Source organism: Halichoerus grypus, chromosome 2 (genome assembly GCF_964656455.1).
Source record: "Halichoerus grypus chromosome 2, mHalGry1.hap1.1, whole genome shotgun sequence".
In the NCBI taxonomy this organism is placed as follows: domain Eukaryota; kingdom Metazoa; phylum Chordata; class Mammalia; order Carnivora; family Phocidae; genus Halichoerus; species Halichoerus grypus.
The window spans coordinates 68,533,246-68,538,089 of record NC_135713.1 but is presented as its reverse complement, the minus strand read 5'-3'; the positions used below and the strand labels follow the sequence as shown (position 1 = coordinate 68,538,089).

Here is a 4,844-nt window from a genome sequence, read left to right as displayed (position 1 = left end):
TTGTTAAACAAAAAAGATTAAAGTTAGTGTGGTCCCATTTTTTGTAAAAAAAAAAAAAAATAAGTGTGAGTGTAAGTACAGTGTATATATGTGCAAAAATGTTAATAGTGGTTGGCCGGGAATGCTGAAATCTTGGATGAATTTTATTTCTTTTTCCTTTTATTTTGCTTATCTGAAATTTCTGATTTTTTCTATCATTAATTACATTACTTGAACTATAAGAAAAATACAAAGTTTAGTTTCTATCAAAGAAAGAAAGAACACTGGTTTTGGTATCAGAAGGAACTGTATTTGAACACTGGTTGTCTTTCACTGAAAGTATTACTATTTTTAACATTCTGAGACTGTTTTCTATTGGTAAAATGGGGAATTGATACCTCTCATATTGGTCCTTTTCTTTATTTTAGTTTAAATACAAGTAACACACACATACACACCCCAACTCAATAGAAGAAAAACTTGAGTAAGAATTCATTTTACTACTATCTTTAATGTTTGAGGGAAAGTATATTTATTTAGAGGGTAAGAAGATAGATGGTGTGTGGAGATTCTAAAGGTAATTTCTAGGCATGTTCACAATGTAGAAGTTAGCCTCCCATTTATACTTATTTCACTTAAAAACTCTGATTTAACAATGAATTCCTTTTTTTCTTCATTCAAAATACATCAATGAATACATTAAGCACAGTGAAAACAAATGGAAACAAAAACAATCTATTTTCAAGGAAGTCTAATTAATGAGTGGAGAACAACACAACCGGTCATAGCACAATGTAGCAAATACAATCATAGACACATCCACACAATATTATAGGAACAAAGCTCAGGAACAATTAGCTGTACTCGCTAGTATTACTAGTATCCTATAGTACTATGCTTACACCATCTTCATGTTTAGATCTATTTTTTGGTTCATAAATAAAACTGATAAAGTAATTTTCTAATCATAAACAGGAAAGAAGGAAAAAAGTAATGGACATGACTGTATAGATGGTGCCTAAAGTAGAATTACAGTGTTGTGAGCAGCAGTAAGCAAAGGAAATCAAAGAGGCAGAAGGTAGATGGTGGGATGATGCTGAATCAGTCTCCATCCTGTTACCATCAGATGGTTCTGAAATGCCTGGCTGGCATCTGGGGTGGAAGAGTAGGAGATGAAAGGCTCCTGAGTGGGAAGAAAAAGAATCAGCGCACAATAAATAATTTATGTGTTAGACTGGGATAAATAGTTGCAACTATTTAAAGTGCTATTATTACTCTATTGTGCTAGCAGAAAGTGGTTAAGAAATAAACATTTTGTGGAGGTAAGGAGATATTTGGGATACCATGAATCAATGTGCTTCATAATGGGCTATGCTTTGAATAGCTTGTAGATTATTGAGAGGAAGAGTACATAGTTCCAAAAGAAGTCAACATCAGCTGAAGAATATAGTGAAGGGTGCAGCAGAACAGAATTGGAATTGAATATGGATCCTTGGTTTGACAGAGAACTTTTCAAGCAAGTTAGTTGTTTATATAGGAGTCCCTCCCTCATCTTCTGTTTCTCTTTCCACGGTTTTGTTTACCAGTGGTCAAATGTGGTCCAGAAGTAGATGATCCTGCTTCTGATACACTGAGAGGTCAGCAAGTAGCCTAATGCTATGTCACAGCGCCGCCGTCCCTCACCTCACGTCACCACATCACATAGGTACCATCTCACAGCATCACAAGAAAGGTGAGGACAGAATAATAAGATACTTTAAGGGCGAGAGAGAGAGCCCACATTCACATAACTTCTATTATAGTACATTGTTATAACTTCTATTTTATTATTAGTTATTGTTAATCTCTTACTGTGACTAATTTTTTTTAAAAGATTTTATTTGAGGGGCGCCTGGGTGGCTCAGTTGTTAAGCGTCTGCCTTCAGCTCAGGCCATGATCCCAGGGTCCTGGGATCGAGCCCCGCATCGGGCTCCCTGCTCAGCGGGAAGCCTGCTTCTTTCTCTCTCCCACTCCCCCTGCTTGTGTTTCCTCTCTCGCTGTGTCTCTCTCTGTCAAATAAATAAATAAAATCTTTAAAAAAAAGATTTTATTTGAGAGAGAGAGGGAAAGCATGGGAGAGAGCACAAGCAGGGGGAGGGGCAGAGGGAGAGGGACAAGCAGGCTCCCCGCTGAGTAGGGAACCAGACCCAGGACCCCAGGATCATGACCTGAGCCAAAGGCAGTGCTTAACCAACTGAGCCACCCAGGCGCCCCTACTATGACTAATTTATAAATTAAACTTTATCATAGGTATGTATGTATAGGAAAAATCATTGTGTACATATAGGATTAGGTTTCAGGCATCCCCTGGGGGCCAGGGTCTTATCTCCTCCAGAGAAGGAGATGACTACTGTATTTGATTTAGAAGACAATAAGAAACCATAGAGGATATACTGTTTTTTTAAAAGATTTTATCTATCTATTTGAGAGACAGTGAGCAAGAGAGAGAGCACAAGCTGGAGGAGGGGCAGAGGGAGAGGGGGAAGCAAGCTCCCCGCTGAGCAGAGAGCCCAATGCTGGGCTCAATCCCAGGATTCTGGGATCATGACCTGAGCGGAAGGCCGACCTTTAACCAACTGAGCCACCGAGGCGCCCTGATATACTATTTTTTTTCCGGCTTTTCAAAAAATATGTCTTGATCGAACAGGAGATAGGAAGGACTTGTATGGTGCTTAATGTAAGGAAAAACTATTAGGACCAAAATTAGCTGCCAGCTTCACTGCCCTACTATGGGGCTACTGAAGATAATGGGCAGAGAAGAACATACTGAGTAGTCCCACTCTTGGTGCTAGGCCAATACTGGAGTCCTCCAGCTCAATTCCTCACACATTCGATTCCCTAGGCCTAGATAAATACCATTTGAGTCTGGCTGATTCCTCCTCATCGTTCAGGTCTCAGTTGAAATAGTACTTCCTCAGGAAAGTCTTCCCTTTTCTGTTCTGCCCCGTCTCCATCCCTATCCTATAAGTATCTCCCTGTTATAAGCTCTCAAAGTTGTAATTAAATAATGTGTTTGGTGCTTAATTAGTTCTCTCTTCCATACTCCAATCACCCTCTCATCCTTAAATAATTTTTAGAAGGGCAGAAGGGTGGTGACTCTCACAGTTTTTCTCACCACGGGTGGGCATTCATCTTCAGTGCCTCCCAGTATTGACATAGCATGTAATCAATAAGCATTTATTGAATCAATGAATGAGCCTGTGTTAACTTTTAACAATGCTCCCACAGGAAGCACTCAACAAATAAACAGAACTTACTGATATACACATTCATTATCTCATTTAATTTGCACAAAACCCGAGACTTATTAAACCCGGTACTGCGGTCTAGAAAACTAAGGCAAGGTAAGCAACCCGCCGAGGTCAGGCGACCCCTGAGCAACAGCGCCGGGCGTGGGTGCCAGCCCTGTCCACCTCCCCGGGCCAGGTTCTTCTCGGTTACCCCAGACGGCGGCCTCCAGGCTCGCCCTCCGCGGCTCGGTCTTCCCCGCCGGCCTGCCCCAGATGAAGCCTGTTTCCGCGGTGGGAAGGAGTCCCCGGGCGGGAGACAGCGCCGAGGTCGGGAAGAAGACCTTCCACAGGAGGCAGGCGGACGGGAACCCCGCTCGTGGAAGGGAACTGCACCGCCTGAGGGTCGCATCCCGATCTGGGGACTCAGGTGGCCAGTGCCCAGGACGCTAGAGGTTTCGCCACCTCAAGGACCTGGAGCGGGCAGCGGAAGTTCCCCGACCCGCAACGGGGCTCCGGCCCCCGCGGGCCGTCCGCGGCCGCTCTAGGACGCCGGGGGGGGGGGTCTCCTCTCTGTGGTTGGGACTGGGAGGCCCGGCCGGGAGCCGCCCACCTGGGGGCTGGGCCTGGTCCGAGTCCCCTGCGAGGCGCAGGCCAGGCTTTAAACTCCCCAGCCCGCGAGCTGCGGCAGGACCCGTGAGAAGGCGAGGAGGAGAGGGGGGCGCTCTGGCCTCTGTATTCCACTCCATGCACTCGCTGTCTCTGGAAGATCTGATTTCTAAATATCCTGGAGAACAGCGCGGTCAGGTTTGCACAAAATTCCGCCTCCTTTGTTGCGTGGCAGGAAGGAAAAAAAACCCAAAAAACCAAAACCTACCATTTCTTAGTTTGTCTTTATTCTTTTCCAGGGATTTCTTGTGTATTCCCTTGATTTTGTTTCTAATTGTTGCTGTAGAAGCTTTGATGTGATGGAAGCATTTTGAAAGTTACCCTTTCTGCAATTCCCTAAGCATTGGGCTGAATATGGCACCAGGACCTCTTTCTCCAAGCAGAGCTAACAGCCTTAAAGAAAGGATCAAACAATTGCTCTACTACCTATACTGTAGCCAACTCAATTAATTAGCTCAGACATTGTTAAGTACACAACGATGGAGGAGAGGGGGAAAAAGGCTGCACCATTAGAACCACAAACATTAAAGATGAGCAGGCATAGAGTCCAGAGCACTGAACGCAAAAGGAAATAGAAATAAATGGTAACCAAAAAAGGAGGTAAATGGAAATAGCAAGGAAAATGAACTGGTATGTGTATTTCTAAATGTACAATTATTGATTCAAAACAGTCTTCATGACCAGGTTTATGAAAAATTATTGGAATGCCTGGGTGGCTTGGTCAGCGGAGCCGATGACTCTTGATCTCAGGGTCCTGAGTTCGAGCCCCATGCTAGGTGTAGAGATTACTTTAAAAAATGTGTATTAAGAATTATTAATAGTTCTTAGATATTCTGCAGTTAGAAGAGGTTCTGCCTTATGAAGGCAATTTAGAAGATTTTAACAAGATGGTGAAGCGTGACTCCTTCATATGCTTATTCTTCATTCAA

At 43.4% G+C, this 4,844-nt stretch overlaps 1 long non-coding RNA gene across 1 annotated transcript; it reads right to left on the bottom strand.

Annotated features, from left to right (window-relative positions):
- Positions 1-470: 470 nt before the first annotated feature.
- LOC118555121 (uncharacterized) lies at positions 471-3,791 on the bottom strand. Its single transcript, XR_004926814.2, has 2 exons — positions 3,461-3,791; positions 471-1,162 (listed from the first exon to the last, which is right to left on the bottom strand). It is a non-coding gene; the product is annotated as an uncharacterized LOC118555121 (long non-coding RNA).
- Positions 3,792-4,844: the final 1,053 nt, after the last annotated feature.